Consider the following 18,281-nt stretch of genomic DNA (forward strand, 5'->3'; position numbering starts at 1 on the left):
TACAAAGATAATAATAATAATATACGACCAGTCACTTGTGTGCATGGAGAACACAATGCAAGCAATGTTGGCCACATCTGGTTGAACGAAGTACTGAACCGAGAATACGTTAACCCTATCGACCGGGTTGGCCGTTGCCAAAACCGCGTCTTTTCCGACTGCGACCGGAAAGAGGCTCTCTTCCGGAAAATTTTACCGATACCGATGCGGCTGAGCTTGGCCCGGGGCTTTGCATTATTTGATGCCACAATGGCACGTAGTAACACTAGAGACGTCTCGAGAATGTCTCTGTGGAAAGACTAAGTTTAGGGATTCTGAACCATCGTATAGAATGAACTATATATTTTTATATTAAAGGGTTGGATCATGTTTTATTTGACAAATTCATATTTTAGTTGCTATATATTTGATAAATAATTGGAAGAGATGTACGAAACACGATGCCCGACACCTATTTTTTGCTATGTTATACGATTCTTGTATAATAAATAGGCAATTTATTACATTTCAGGGGTTAGAAATTAATTATATATAAAAACTAATTTTTGTTCCTCATACTATTATTATTCATATTAAAAAAATATGCATAATCCAGAATGAAAGATATGTTAAGTATAAACATTAGCATTATATTGCCCCATTTTAATTATGGTGCAACAATATTATATATGCTTAATAAATTAGTTGCAGAAATATGATTGATAGATTGAATTTGTTGTATGTTCAAGAAATATTGAAGATGAATGTTTTAGTATTTATATGGTATTTAATAATAAATAACGATGTACATAGATTTAATTTAGGTATAAAAAAACGAGTACGGCCAGGGGAATAATATATGGAGGTCTGAATTTGTATAATAATATTGATGGAACAATCCACAAAAATAAAAATGTAGCGGGTTTCCTCAATGGAACAAATAAATATCTTCGTGCATTAAGAAAAAATCATAATATTAAGTATTTTTTATATTCTATTTATATGTAAAGTTCGATTAAATTTGTTTATGGTATAAACAATTAGCTATAATCCTATCCCAAAGAAAAAATCCGAAAATTAATTTTATGGAACCTAGTTTTTATTCAAATGCACATATATATTAAAATAATTCCCATTAAAAGCACCCATCTTATTTTCCCCTGAATATGTAAAATATTTTTTAAATAAATAACTGATTTAATTTATTACGTGTTTTTCTACAAATAATATTTTTTTAAATAATTGTTCCACAAAAAAATACATCATTTTATATGATTGAAATGAAAAATAATCAACCTCAATTTTCGGGAATTAAAAATCCTGAATAAGAAAAAGTTGCCCTTAACCGTTCTAATGCCAGGCGCCACATAGGGGCATTTACAGAATCTGTTACTCGCGCTATGAAATAATATTACAATATTAATTAGGTATATAGTCATCTATGGAGAATAGCTGTTTTAAAAATGTACTTATTTCCAACGTCGCCTTTGTAACATTAGATTATTCGGATATTAATGTCGTTTTTTGTATTGGTCCGCTTGGATGATTAATCGCACTTTGTTGTTGTGTCAACACGTGTTGCGTTATTTTTCGGTTCATTAACATTTGAGGCATCCATTTTAACAGAAAAAAAATAAAATAAAAACCACCGATTCGCGAACACAGAATTAATACCGACCGAAGATTTCTTATCAAATTGCATGCTATTTGAGATTATTTTAAATATCTGCATCTACTGCAACAAAATACATTAATGATGTATTGGAGGACGTCAGATGGAAGATTTTGATATTAAAAGCAGTTTTGGTAGTGGAAGAAGTAATATGGTAATTAAAAATAAAATAAAAAAATATCCCTCTTACATTCAATATAACGAATTTTTTCATCGGTTCCATGAGCTTCGCTATACTGAGATTTCACTGTATGAAACGTAATATTTGGTGTAGAACTTAAGGCTAAAATGTAGTCGGTTTAGGGTGTCCTACCATGGAATATAATACTTCTCGAACAAATTTCAAGCGTTTGATGATACAGTATATGTATTTTTTACTTTGTATAGAAATGTTATTTTACTAATAAAGCAAAAATTAATTCAATATTATTTTGTTGTGACAGCCCTAGCAATTCGGATTTTAACAGCTGCAAACAGAAACAGCACCTAGAGGCTCTTTTTGGATTATAAGTACTTTTTTTAATTTTAAAAATAGCTGGCATTGGGTACGTTTAGTACGAAAAATACTGTGGCACGAAAATGGCTAAAACGTCCTGATACATGAACAGCGTTATCGAAAGATTCACCCCTACAGGTTGATAAGCTTTAACTTACCAACTCGCGTTGGTAGAAAATATATTTTTTGACATCTCCATTAGCACGTTTATCCGGGATAAACGTGCCATGATCCAATATCCGAATCGTTAAATTGATTGGTGATGCTAGAGACTGTCGACTGTCACTCACGACAACCTAGGTAGGAGGTCGAGCCTAGCCTCATTTCGCGCAGTATACCCATACAAAGCCCAACTAGGTAAAAGTCGTAGTTGCTAATGGGCTAACTCCTGAGCAACTATCATATAAAAAATCACGTTAATGCAAGAACTTTTCAGTTTTTACATAAAGTTAAATGCAATCTGGTGAATAGCAGTAACGCCACACATGGGTCTTTGTGTCATCACTGCAGATTTTTCTTCGAAAACTCTCTCCAACGCCTCTTCGAAACTGACCATTCGTCTGCATATCCAACACATTCGCGTGCCACCGAAAATAGCCTCGTAACGTGTCGAAATTCCGGCCTGGCAATGTCTGGCGGCGGTCTGCTCCGGTGGAAAATAAGCGCACGACTATCATCGGTGGCGTCACCTAGGCCGTCGCATGCATCTCGTCGAGAAAATAAAAGCACCACACCGAACGCCGACTCTTCATTGTCTCCTAGGCCGAATCGGGACGAACCCGGGGACCTTGACGGATGCGACAGGTGGCGTCAGAGCGCAATCCAGAAATACCACAGGAAAGTCGGTCACAAAACGCGAATTGAGAAAGAAAAAAGATAACTCTTCCATTCTGTCCAACGCGTACGGTGGTTGATATGGAGTTTATATGTATGTATGTGTGTTGCGGATAGTAGATAAATATAGCAGTGCGTCGACGGGCGATTGTTTAATTTTGGACACCAGTTGCAAAATCAACTTCAAGATAGAGAGGCGCAAGGACAAATTATTATTTTGGATTCAAAAAATAAAATAAAAAAATATACTTAGATATCTGAGGTTTGGCGAGTGGGAGGGCTGCATGAAAAAATGAGCAGTAAATTTATTGATGATGTCAAAACTGCGCGAGATCGTACTAAAACAGATTTTGCATGCACATTGCCAAAGTTAATAAAACATTAAATAATTTATTAGCGATTCACATTTCTTTGAAGTTGCTAGAGAATGGTGTCAAAAATCTGGCAATGTCAATGTTTAGCAACTTTCAGCTGCAGACTTTAGAGTACACTAGAGTCGCGATCGCGTCCCTTTTTCTTGAGCCTGTTACGGCCATGTGCAGCTTCTCAATAAGCTTGCCAAATACAAAGGTGTTTTCGGCGATAGCTATGAGGAGATTTTTTCAAAATAATTGTTCCACAAAATAATTTTTTATATGATTCAAATGAAAAATAATTCCAGGGACTATTTTAGGTATGCAGCATAATCGTTTTTAAATATTTAATGGTATAATTTAAATTTCTTATGAATTTGTTAAATAGCATGTATTATATATAAAATAGAAAATAATACTATTTTGTATAGTGACCATTGTGATGCATTGGAGAAACCTGTCAAATCAGAATAATCAGATTTGCAATAAAAAATAAACGCTAATGATTGCTACACAGCAAAATAACTGTTAAGAAAAAAATATATTCTTTAAACTTATAGTTTGCTCAGCATACTTGAAAATTCAGGTATTGTCTTAGTGTCTAAGATAGGAGTCGTAAAATTTATTTTTTCAAGGGCCAGATTATAAATATTTCAAGACTCGGCGAGCTTCAAAAAGAGGAATTATATGAGAATTACTTCAAATATACCCTTTACTCCTTGAATAAATCATGTGGTGTAAACTGCAGAGGACTTTAAAAATGAGTATTTACTGTTACTATTTTTATCTATCCCTTTAATTATACAAAATACTCGCTATTTTGCGAAGCTATAATTTGATATAGGGCGCCTTGAAAAAACATGGATTTCGCAAGGGCGCCGAAAATCGTACTTGCTATTTAATTGGCTATTGATGTTACTCACAATGTGCTCAACTCTTTTAGCAACTGTTATCGCCGAAAAACATGAATGCATTCGCTATGTCTTTCTATTATTATTTAATAAAAGCTACAAAGAAAACTGATTTTAGTTTGCTTTTATTTTTGCGAAAAAAATCTTTTTGTATGAAACTACCCTAAACTGCACTAAATTATTTCAATACAGGCATTAGTTTATCGCACAGTAAATATAATGCTTCGATAAAATAATATAACAATTCTATAAAAATAACGAAATATCAGAAAAAGCGTTAGACTCTCATAGTGGAATGCGAAGCAATAGGAGCACCACATACGGTCATATTTCGCAAACACGACGATTGGGAGTTTCGTTATAGCGCATACTTTGAAATTTCAACAGTTTGAAAATGCAAAATTGTAATAGTTTGCAGACTTCTGTCTTAGACTATGCCCACTTTAACATATTTATAGTATATTACGTTAGCATAATAAAAATATGACACAGCTAGTAAAATAAATGCGCAACTGTCTATGTATTAGAGCACTTTTAAATACATTTAATTACTTACGATGTATGATAATCAAAAGTTAGTACCGTCGATACATGCATTTTACGACTAGCTTATATAGTCAAGTTGTAAAATATAACAATTGTTTAGAACAGGCGTCAGAATGCAATTTTATAAACGCATAGTACACTATTCAGAACTGACATATATTTATTACAAATCTGAACATAATGACTTGACAGGTTTCCTCAATGTAGTTTTAATTAACATTTCATGCATATACACACCCGTTCTTATTAAAAATGCACACAAAATGATAGTGATGCACACCTAAAGTATATATGGTTCCAGCTCCTCATAGCTATCGCCGAAAACATCATTGTGTCTGGCAGGCTCATTAATTCGAGCGCTGATGTTTCGCTTATGAATAAGGTATGAATAAGGGACGCAATCACAGCAATCTAAAATCGAGAACGTCCAGATCACCTCTACAAAGTGCTGCATCGAGAATGTTATGAATTGTATTATAATGCATTTAGCATAAAAATACAGACACGAACCGCATATAAATCTAAAAAAAATCTAAATAGATAGTTCATCTAATGCAGTTATTTTTTAGATTCAATTCAATTAAATAGTAGTGAATTTTATAAGCCTACAGTATAGTAAACAGCATGATGTTTATGATCAAATATAAATAATAAAACAGAAAATGTTGAGTGTAGTAGTTATTACTGATTTTTAGCTTTCAAAAGATTAAGAACAGCTGTAATATGTACATATTAAGAAGTTGATAGGCAGCCAAAAGTTGAACGAACCGAATATAATAATCGATATATTGTATTTGAAATATTATTGCGAAAAAATATATGTCAGATATTGAGATTGTGAATTCAGTATCTTAACAATCAGATTAACGGTAAGATTACAGGATAACGAAATGAAAACAATAAGATAGTGCAGTCTAGTTAAAGTTAAAAAATTGTAACATTTTCCGATAAAAAATATTATGTAACAAGTTAACAAATAAACTTTATATTTTATGAACCATTATTGATATTATAACAAACCATTAAACGATAGTTTATTTGAGAACTAATAAAAGTTGCGGTGATGAGAAACGCTATGTCAATAATTTAACCCCTTAGTTGCCAAACTTTTTGGACATACTATCTAAATATATTCGGGAAAAATAATTTACACAATTCTCAAAACATTGCATGTGTCTTGAGCTTTCCAAAAAAACTGACACATAAACATTCCTAAAAATGATCGGTTGAAGTACCTCAAGGTAGTGTGCTGGGACCGATACTCTGTTCCGAAAATTCGGTTTGATTATACTGTGATTAGACCTCTTATATTCGAAGTTCATTGTAATATCGGTAAGAATAGCTATCATATTTTCAAAACATAGTGCTAAATCGAAATGCAGACAAACTACGGAGCAATGTGTGAGATGCAATCTCTGTCTATACTAATTCTTACGCTTATTTTCCCCTGAAAGATGAGTTAGCTTAGTTTGTATTTTGGAATTATTTTTAGAAACTTTCATTGGGTTAGGTTTGGGTTTGAACAGCAAATGGACGTTTCGCAACTGTCACATTTTAGAGCAGCATATCAGTTAAATTATATTTCTGCTATTAGAAATATATATCTACTGGTGAAAATTTATTTGAACTTCACTAGTGAAAATATTACTTCACTGAAAAATACACATTTGTACATCGCATGTAAATAAATATTGAATAGTATGTAAATGCATATATTACTACATATGGAAAAATTGAAATCATATAATTTTACTGGCACATGCCAAATAAACTTTATTGTAAAAATATATATCTACTGGTGAAAATATGTTTGAACTTCACTAGTGAAAATATAATTTCACTGAAAAATACACATTCATTGTAACATTTAGACATCACATGTATATAAATAATGATGAGTATGTAAATGCATATATTACTACATATGTAAAAGTTGAAATGATATGCCAAATAAAATATATATCTACCGGTGAAAATGTATTCCGATATGATTTCACTGAAATGACATAATTTAAAATATTTTCTTTGAGGGAGAATCCGAGAATTTCTGGTATAGAAAGAGAGGAGTCAGTTGTCGTTTTATTCGCTAGTCGTTAAAATTCATAATATTTCATTGTATGACATGAAATGACGTCCCTGATTTTTTTATATAATTTAAAAAAATGAACATTTGAGTGAATTATAAATAATAATAGACAACAAACATCTGAATAGATAACACGTGACTTTTCCACCATAAAAAAACGTTTAACTTAATGAACATTTTAAAAGTAATAAAATTTTAGGAGATTGATTAATAATTTTAGTTCAAGATTCAAAATACGTCGATCAAATTACAGTTTAAGAGTTTAACTTGTTGACGTCGCCATAAAAACTCGATTAAAAGCAACGACATAAATTTTAACACCCCCCCCCCCCTTCTCACCAATTAGGAATTACACCCCGAGGCGAAATTTATATTTCTGAAAACATTTCGCTAAGCGACATTTTAACGTACACACATAACGACTTTATAATTTGTACGGCAATTTACACACACATTATTTTATACAATAACGAGGGACCAGTCAGTGGTTTCAAACTCGATCGAGGCGCGTTTAAAAGGTGCCCCTCCCGCCCCCACCACCGACGGAAATAATTAAATTTACCCGCCAAAGCGCGAAATCTAAACATAGCCAAATAAAATTTCGCTCTCGACTTTGTTACGTAATACAAGGCGGAGAGAGAAATGCCCCGGGCTACACGGGAGAAATTTGGGTTACAGCAGCCTTGCTTAGAGATGGCGAATTTTTGAGGCACGCCCATTTCGACTCTGGTTGTGTATTGTATTAATAAAATACGCAATCCGATATTCGCACCACTATCGCAAAGGCACACGAAACCGAATCGGTTCACTTTATTTTATAGACACACAAACGACACAGTAACACGTACGCGCTGAGTATCGATTCGATTCGACGGCGGTGGTGACTACTGTCAAAAATTTAAATGGTGAACTACTGACCGGTAAAATGCACGCGATTATCTGACCATCGCGCACAGCTGTCGGCAGCGGACTGACCCACTGACTCGGCATCAAGGTAATTTTGTTTGTTGATAAGAACTAAGCGGAAACTAAGCGCTAAATATGATAAATAGAAAGAATGCTTGCACGTAATTTTGGCCTCCTGTACACCTCAGTAGTTTTAATTGAAAAATAAAACGATTGTTTTGTTTCATACTCGTCTTCAATTCCGCTTTCAAAATAATCAATAAGTGAATAATATATTTTTGAAAAAATAAATGAATCTTTCACTTTTAAATTATAACCTATGACCAATTACAAGCATACATGATTCAAGGTCGCAAATGATCTAATCAACTTATATAGAAATATATTTATAGATCGAGAAATAATATATGTTAATAACGTAACATGAAATTGCCTTTAAGGGTCAAAAACCTATGCTTTCACAAATGCGTACGTGCATAATATATTATTAAAATACGTAACAACATAATTATTACAATAGGGGCTATGTGTACGACAACTGACATCCACTCTATTAATATTTAAAAAAAACATATTAAGAATATTAAAGTACATATACATAAAATCGATCACGAAAACTTGAGGAAAAACAAATTCTATGTTCAACATTTAATCTATACAAATATTTAAGGATACCATACGTTCCAGTTTGACCGGGACTGTCCCGGTTTCAAGGTGTTAATTGGTAAAAATAAAAAAATGCTGAATATACACGCAGTACAAAAATAATTTGTACTGTGTAACCCTTTGAACTCGAAATCGTTTTTTTAACAGCAACTTTTATGTCATTTTTTCAAGTTGTTTTAAAAATAATTTAGATCTATTTTCATACTTCGGAAAAATCAGGTAATGGTTTAAAAAATACATTTTTTCATTCTACGAATATAAAAAATGGTCTGCATAGGATTGCTACATATGTATTAAAATAAGTGTTACTTATTTATTAATTTATAGTCCTCCGAGCCAGCTTATTTGTGCTGGCTCGCCGCAGATAGGACTCAAAATTAAATTTCTAATAACATGTTTTTATGTTAAAAATTTAATTTAATTATTAAATGATTATAAACACTTCTGCCAGTAAAAATAAGGGTTATGCCTACTCTACACTCTCGAAGTTGCCCGAGGTTGGGCGAGGACGGAGAGTCTACTGGGTTACTTCGGTCAACTTCGCTTCGAGCGACTTCTGAACCGTGTCGGTATTTTTAGCCCGAGTCAAAAGAACATGAAATGACTCACTATTTCAGTAATTCGTACGTATGATAGAGCGCTGCAACGTGGTCACAGGAGCTTCTTAGAATTGCTTCAGTCGGAGCCGTGCATTTGAGACCCAAATGATAAAGGGCACAAGAACAGAAAGAAGGTCCACTTTTTCGATAGAGGAATTAAGGGAAAAAACCTATTTGCCACATACAGGGGCTAAAATAAAAAAAAACATCGTCATCTAAATCTGGCTCTGGAGTAGACGGTGCATAGCAATCATCTACCATTTATTTTATTGTGTTCAAAACACGCAAGATCGCACAAAGCAGTGGACGTCATCCACGTCGAAGAGCGCACGCGCGTATGAGATCCTCGCGAAGTCGCATGAGAGCGTGAAACACTACTCGGACCTCGGCCGACTTCGCGAGAGTGCAGAGGCTGGCCGCCGAAGATTATGATTTTTTCGGAAAATTTTGGTGTTCATGCATGACAAATAAATGATAACTTTGTAGTTGAAAATTTTGAATGGCCCGCGGATAATTTTATAAATATCCAAGCGGCCCTTGGCATAAAAAAGGTTGAAACTATCAATAATGAATTTCAATGTAGTAGAGATGCCGACTATTATATCAATTTTTGACGAATGATATTTTTAAGGCAATCATAAATATGGGAATTATTTAGGTTCCGAATGCATTTTTTGGTAAAATATTTTATTCATTTAAAGTTTTTTTTAATTTAATAGATATTTTATTAAACAAAAAGGAAAATAAGAAACGACGTATATTGTGAAACTATTATTGAAAAAATATCTAGCTTTCTTTCAAGTTATTATTAAAAAAAAGTATCACACTTAATATAAAAAAATAAATTGTCAAATATATTTTTTTTCATAATGTTGCATATTTGCAAGATACTATATGTATTTGATTTTCAATACATATTTTTTTATTATTTTTCCTTATTATATAGAATAATATTAAGCCTTAAATATTTTTTTCGGCAATAAAAAATACATAAAATGCAGGGTTATGTAAGAAGCGAAGTATTTAGAGAAACGAACGAAGTGGGAATAACGACAGAGAAGCGGTGGAGAGCACACTTGGCTTGTTGTGTTGTGTAACCCAACCAAACAAATTGGCCCTAATATACATTGTATTCTTATGCTGACCATCTGTAATATAATTACTGACTGAATTCTTACGAATTTAAATTAATTCCGACAAATTAATATAAATTCCGATCATCAAATATGTATTTTGGCTGCTTATATTCTGACCTTTTAATACAAATTCTGACTTTTTAATACAAATTCTGACCCATGTTATATAAATTCTAACAACAACCGTAATTTAAGTTCACAAATTGTTCAATCTGAATTAAAGTTTTTCGAACCAAAGTTGACTGATGTCATTGTTTATGTGATTGAGCTACTGTTTTTTTAGCGATTTAAACAAAACAAATATTGTGACGATAGCATTTGATACTTATAACAAGAAAAAAAATTAAAACTGTGCTAAGTATTGTGCGGTATTTGCACCTGATTGTGAAGTATGTTGAGATAACTGCAATACTAAAGGATAAAACAATATTTACAGTCTGGTAAGAAATATAGTGGGCATTTGATGCGGTGCTCACATTATTCAAGACAGTCTTCAAACTACAGTTGATGTTCTACCTATTGAAATAAAAACTGCAGTGAGCAAAATTTAGAAATATTTCCACATTTATTCGGTCAAACTGAAAGAGTATAAAAGGTTCTTCAACACGACAACGTCCGTCTTATTTTGCTAATTCTTTCTGTTGACAGAATACTTGTAATTAAAGGAGTGAGATCATATTTTACTAAGCAATAATACTGACCGCTAATAATAAAACAGTTATTAGACAATTATTATTGTGTTAATGTATTTGTGGTTTGTGCAAAGGCAACACAAATAATTGTTTAATAATTATATTTTAAATATAGACAGTACAAACGAGTGTAACTGATATTGTTAATGAAATAAGAAAATTAAAATAAATCAATAATAAAAAAAGTTATACCTCAAGAAGCAAAAATAGATTTTAGATACTGAAAAATACTAATATTAATAAAACCATACAAGAATTTACAAAATTAATAAACGATGTATTTTTTACATTTAGCTATGAGGAAATAATTTATGTGGAGCAGAATTTACTTGGATAAACAACAATGAAATCAGGCGCATATGGTGGGATACATTACCTTTCGCTCACTCGCGTGTTAAGTGACGAGAGTGAGTGAGAGATAAGGGTGTGCGGAACGCATGTAACGTACGCTCGTTACCGAGCGTTCCCACTGCGACGACGCCGAAACGATTTTATTGCTTTTGACGTGAATTTTTGCCTTCTGAGAAGGGATAATTGTTTTTTGCGGTTTTGGGTTATTATAATTTTTGTATGTATAAAAATAGTTGAAATCTGAAATACATCAACTGTATTTTAGAACACTCATTATTTGAGGTCGGTTTTTACTTTTTTATATATATATATATTGCTAGAGTCGGGCCCCGGGAATTTGTCCCCCCCCCCCTCTCTCGACAGACCCGCATAAGGCGGCTGTATTTATGATAACCATATACATTTGGAACAGCAGATGATATTTTTCAATTACCATTGTAAATAGATTTTGCATCCTACGTTCTTAGAATAGTATTTAATGGTATTCCAAATGAGCAATAATATGATTCTCAATGCTCAACAATTTTTTTAGCAAACATATGATATTTCTGATAACATATCCGTGTTACAAAGGTAATATATTAAATTATTAAAAATCAGAGTAATAATGAAGCTAATATTTTTATCATCAAAATTTGGTTGTAATACATATTAATTTATTTTTTTAATCTTCCGTTGTAACTATGAAGACGAAATCCCGATGGGGTAAGTCAATCAGACATAATGAATACCCGGAGTTAAGTATTTACCACAAGACTGAGAATAATATGCATTAGTAATAAAACAAATATTAATACAATACAAGTATTGCTCATTATTCACAACACATAAAATAGATAATAGGGATAGTGACGCTTGAATTTATGTTATGTTCGTCAGAAAAAAAAATATTAAAATAGTTACGAAATTTACGACCGTTGTGGTCAACTTCAGCAGGTGATCTTGAATCAAAGCATATTTTCAGTTTAATTTTAACTCCAGCAGACAGCCTTGTGATCGTAACAAAAAAGTACGATGTAAAATTATATTTAAAACGCACGAATTTTTATATAAAACTTTTCTTAAAAATAGAACCTGTATATACCTCGGCTAAGTTTTTTTAGTTAGCCATCATGTTTTAAAATGGCGACCATTAAAACATCATGACCCTACATAAAAAAAGTAGAGGCCAACAATATTCTGTGAAACATTTTTTATTGAGTTTAGTTTGAAATGATAAAACCAATTATTATGCGATTAAGAATACTTGAAAATTCGATTGGATTACTATTAAAAAATAAATTAAAACTCATTATACATTATTAAGAACTGGCAAATATAATTTAAAATGTTTTTTATTACTCACAATTATACCTAAATTTAATAACCCATCATTTCGATTATCGCCGTATACTAAACGAAACAATATTGTATGCAATCAATAGGCAGCAATACCCATACACACAAACAAATACAGGCACGCGATCAATAGACCGCATTTGAGATAACATCACCGATAGTGAAATGTGAAATTAATAAAAAGCGTACCGCAAGATAATTAGAATTATTACTATTGAAATGATTTTGATTACCTAAAATGTATTCTCTTCCGCCGAAGACCGCCTGATGAATGTTGCTTATCAAAAGACACTTCTTGGCACTCGAAAAAGACTACGATAACGCATACCGCAGTGTCCCAAGGAGATAATGGTGGCACAAATTTGTGTGAAGATGTTTAACTCTTAAGCCAACGAGCAAACAAAGCGTCAATAAAACGCAAGGTATGCGCTAACCGTAGAATCGCGTGATTTGAGTCAGATGATTAATTTTCAAACATCTCTATAGTTAAAATACAACATTAGTTGTTTCGCTCTTCTTGAATAATACATTAAATATATAAATTGATTTAAAATGAACTGATTATATTTAGAATGTAGCGAATTTTCAATGGAATGGTAGATAAACTTTTAGGAACTTTGCCAGTGACTTACATTAAATAGCGCGTGACATAATAGGAAGATATTCAGCTTCCGATTAAATTCGGTTTGTATATTTTTATCTTTCAGCTCTTTTCAAGAAATAATATATTTTTTAGATGGGAATCATCCAAAAACATTATTGAGATTCATTCATTAATGTTTTAGATCACATAATATACAGTAGTGTGCAAAAAAACTTTTATTTAAGATATATCATTGACTGACTAATTTCAGTCGGTTATAGCTATCAAGTATTTTTTAGTAAAAATTTACTGCTTTCTAGAACTTTTGTTTAAAATTAAATTTATAAAAATATTATAGAATGTTTTACAAATGATTTAATTTTTTGCTTTTGCATAAAAAGGGTGGGTCCGTGCTAGAAACGTGTTTGAAAATTTGGGTGCTTTCTCGGAAGCTTTTATTAGAGATCACAAGTATTTGAATGGCAATCTGTAATTATAATTGGCCTTATCTTTGATTTGGTAATGTAAGAGCTATATTAATAAAAATATGCGGTAAAACCTTTTTTGAAAATTGCAGATTGCAAAAATATATGGGGGCTTTACGCAATAAAAAAATGACAAATTAAGAAATTTGTCTTTTCTTGTTTAAAATTAAATTTATACGAATATTTTGAAATGTTTTATATAACTGCTATTTTTTATACAAGGAAGTATTTGAATGGCAATTTTTACGATTTTCTCTACGTTTCTCATTGGCGTTTGCTTTGGTAATTTATGAATCAGATACAAAAAAGTACACCGCGTAGGAATCGGTAGATTGTAAAAATGTATGGGGGCTTTTTACCGCGTAACGCCATAAAAAGTGACAAATCGAGAATTCACATTTTTCGAGAAATCTGGCGATTTCTCGAATTGTTTGAAATTAAATTAAAAAAAAATAGTATTTTTAAATGTTTTACAACTGAAGTTTTTATACTATTGCATAAAAAAGGTGGGTCCGTGCCAGATGTTTGAATATATTTATGGTTTTTTGAAAGCTTTTAATAGAGGTTGGAAGTATTTGAATGGCATTTTTCTACGATTTCATCAACTACTATAATTGGCATTATTTGGTAATCTAAGAACAACATCAGACAGGAAAAAACCGCTCCGCGTGAGAATTAGCAGATTGCACAAATGTATGGGGGCTTTCCACAGAGTTACGCCTCATTTTTTCATTTAATCATATTTTTTATGTCTTTATCTTGTTCGAAACATGAAGAACGTAAAATAGCAAAATATGTAATATTCGCGTCAATTATAACAAATCATCAAACGATCATCCAGTTCTCTGTTGATCAATGATGTAAAGATATCTACAATTATATACCGTAATATCTATCTATCACAAACTATTTATTACATATCATTTTTTATCAAAATTTCTCAAAAGTGTAGAGTAGTGATAATGAGGATTCTCATTTCTTGAGAAATAAAAAACAACGAAAAAACAGAGAGCCTATTAAAAAACGTATTATAATCACAAACTATTTATTACATATCATTTTTTATCAAAATTTCTCAAAAGTGTAGAGTAGTGATAATGAGGATTCTCATTTCTTGAGAAATAAAAAACAACGAAAAAACAGAGAACCTATTAAAAAACAATTATTAATTAAAGGACTTTTTTAAAAAAAAAATGTCAAATGAAAGATGATGGTGTATGAAGTCGTATACCTGTCAAAAACCGCCATTGAACAAAGAAATGCATGATAAATACATCAAACGGCACAATTGACACAAAAACTGGATTGTTTTTGAATAAAGAAGAGTGGCGCTTTTTGATAAGAAAGTAAAATAAATTTATATGGGTCAGATTATGTATAGTAATACGTTATTAGTTAAATTATATGAGGTGCTTCTTATATTTCGGAATGGAAGGTATCCACTTCATCACCGGAACAGTGAATTCGATGGATTATAAAACTGTACTGAATTTTTTAAAGCACGTGAGCTGAAATTTGGATTGCAGCTTTATAGATGTTTCTGTACCTTATCATTGGATGAAAATAGTCAGTAAGGTTATTTTTGTATAATTTAAAAATAAAGCAATGATTAAAATATTTTTTCAATAATTATGAGAGGATGGATCAATTTTGGATTATATTTTTATATATTCCAGTACACTTCTATAGCATCATTGATCACTTCCTCTGTCACAAGCTCTTTACCATTTATTTATGTTGTTCAAAATCATTCAATAAACACTATAATACATAAAATATCTGACTAAATTATGGCCGATCACGTGACACGGGACCTTTCCGTGACTTGAAAAAATTGCGACCTCACACTATTTTCTTGGCAATCTAATAACTTAATTTCACACCTAAATGCTATTAAAGAGTACTAGGAGTAATTGGAGAAAAAGGGTCGTCGCACGTTTTCTGTTTACGTGCATTCGTATGCAGAAACCGTGTCCACGTTAGGGACTCGATATGAAAGGGGAACGCGACTCCCGTGGGGTTTCCCCGGACTACTGCTATCTTTTCTTTTTTCTATCTGGGAGTTCGTGAAGCGTCGTTGCGCATAATAAATTCTGCTTCTTTCGTTCCTCGCTAGCACAGCTCGTTAACCCATTTTCTCGTCGATTCGTTAGCTTGTTCTTGTTTTGCGACGAGCGTTCGCGTAAAACAAACAAGTGTCTGATTTTATTTTGTGGCGAGTATTTTTCATCTCTCGGTTGGAGTTTTTTATGGCGAGGACACGAAAAGGTTACAATAGTTGAAAGTTAAAAGCAACGAACAACTTTGCTTGCACTAAAATTCAATTGTTACGTAACAGTTTTCAATTTGCCTCAAGTTGTTCTGCGATTGAAGCCCGATACACTCCCATTCTTAAAAAGTTTCAAATTCAAACCTTTTTCTATGGTCCTGTCTGGCTTGAACTTGTTCAAAACTTTGGGGTGTCTTTGCTTAAGAGTTTATATTATATCATACATAGATTCTAATGTCCTATTCTAACTTTATCACTTCGATCATGCACTTCCGTGTGATCCTTTATAGACGAAACCATCGCGGTCGTTTATCAAATATCAAGATAAGTTATTCATTGACATTTGTATCATCATTAAAAACAGTACTTTTATTTTGCATATAAAATAAATTTCTTTTACAACCTCATAACTGATTATTGTTGACAAATATAAGCAAATCAGATGGCATATAATTATCACATCAAACCAACGTTATAAAATTAGAGAAAAACACACATTTCCATGGAATATGAAAATTGCTAATGGAACACGAATTGCCAGAGCCTAATTTAAATGGACAATAAGCGCCTAATGGACTATGACGTCAAGAGCTTCACTAACGATACGCGATTTATATTAATTCAACTTCTTGGAAATGCGCTTCTGGTTATTATACATATCACACGCATGCGCTACTCGTGGGGAAAATTACAATAAATCAAGAGGGTGGTTGTTTGTTTTAAGAGTTGAAAATAGATCCCTATGGCGATAAGCAATCATATCCTAAGCCTGCATTAATTATTTCGATTGTGAATGAATATCCAGGCTCACGTGCCATAACTTTTTTTTTCACGCACCGTGCGTATGTATCTGATCAGCAAAAACAGCGCGACGCGCCTATTGTGTGCGATTGTGTTTATATAAATAAAAATACAATTTATCATCGAGATGATGATAAGAGCGAAGCCGCAATGCGACTGGCCTTCCGCATGTGTGTAATTATAAATTACGTTATCGCAGTGCATACATTATATTTTTGGTGGTTATGTACATATTTTGCGGTGTAAGAGCGCTTAAGCTCTTTCGTAATACATTAACTTTCTATGATTGCTATGAGTATGTTAAGAGCACCTGTAATTATTGCAATGAAAGTAGTCGCTTTTTTGCAATAAACAAAACCCAAATTTAAATTCTATAGAATTAACCGATTTTTGAATAGCAATAACAAATAATCTGCTTCCGCCCCAAATCATCGTATTGGCCAAATGATCGAGAACTGAAAGGGACATTGGACTTTCCTCAATTTTGGATGGTATACATCGTACTAAATCACTTAACTAGAGGGCCACAATACTGAACTTTTAAAAACAAATTAATACCTATTCGATTTTTTGTCGTATTTAAGCTTCTTCAAAGAAAAAGATACATTTGCTTTATATTAGGCATGTCTAATGTATTTTAAGTTACCTAGTTTTTTTTTGTGTATGACAAAGCAAGTAGCCGCTAGGTATATTTTTGCAATGAGATGCCAGATAAAGTAAAATAATAATGAAATCTTTCACAAATTTACACATTTTAGTCCCCATTTAGATATTTTACCAAAAACAGATGTTTCGTATTTTTACAAATTATATTCATTAGCTCGTCAGTAGTATTATAATATTATTTCCTTAAATTATAACCACCCATGTTTTATTTTATATTTTTTTTATCAAATTGTAGCTAATAACAAATTTAACCAGTAACATTTAAAATAATAGAAAAGCTATTTTTCCTTTCATTAACTAATAATTGATTATACTAGATAATAGGACTAAAATTTCTCTATAAATAAAATATTTTTAATAAAAGATTATGAACTTTTATTATTTAAAAAAAATATGGATATTATCCCCTTTTATTATTATACACATCAAATACAGCATAAGCATTTTTTTTCTGTTTGTAAAATGGTAAAAGAATGTATTTTCTATAAAAAAAATATCTGCCATTATATGAAGAACTTAATCGATTACTACCACTTCGTTTCCGACTTGGAAAATGCACGAATCTAACAGGTTACAATTAGCCAAAAAGTATGATGATCAATGCAACGATTATAGAGGCAATGTCTACAACAGTGTTTCCCAAACTTTCGACATCTGTGTACCCCTTCTATAATTTTCGTAACACTGAGTACCCCTCGTCAAAAAAAAAGCATATACTTTAATAACAATCAAAAAATATTTCTTTTTTCTTTGTTCCACATCCAAAAGTCTGTCTCCGCTGCACTGCATTTCGCAATCAAAAGAGACACCCAATACGAAGTTTCTAGGATTTTTTGATTGTCACCTCCTGTCAAACTCCACATTACATTTCGAGACTGATTTAAATCCTTAAGTTTATTTTCAAAAAAGTCG

General features: G+C 32.0%; 1 protein-coding gene across 13 annotated transcripts in view; it reads right to left on the minus strand.

Moving 5' to 3' along the window:
• The window catches only part of PMCA (plasma membrane calcium-transporting ATPase 3), a 198,763-nt gene that overhangs the window by 48,123 nt on the left and 132,359 nt on the right, over window positions 1–18,281 (minus strand). For 2 of the 13 annotated variants that reach the window (XM_088191138.1, XM_088191129.1), the window contains exon 1: window positions 7,796–7,849. The exons of 8 other annotated variants lie outside the window; for them this stretch is intronic. The gene's annotated coding sequence lies outside the window, so the exon portion shown is untranslated. Of the gene's footprint in view, window positions 1–2,700; window positions 2,823–7,795; window positions 7,850–12,798; window positions 12,837–18,281 lie in introns of those variants that run through there. 3 more of the 13 variants (XM_088191131.1, XM_088191133.1, XM_088191139.1) reach the window with 3 other exon arrangements.

The sequence above is a fragment of the Plectrocnemia conspersa genome, unplaced genomic scaffold (assembly GCF_051122295.1).
Source record: "Plectrocnemia conspersa isolate PC_06_02 unplaced genomic scaffold, ASM5112229v1 ptg000008l, whole genome shotgun sequence".
NCBI classification, from domain to species: domain Eukaryota; kingdom Metazoa; phylum Arthropoda; class Insecta; order Trichoptera; family Polycentropodidae; genus Plectrocnemia; species Plectrocnemia conspersa.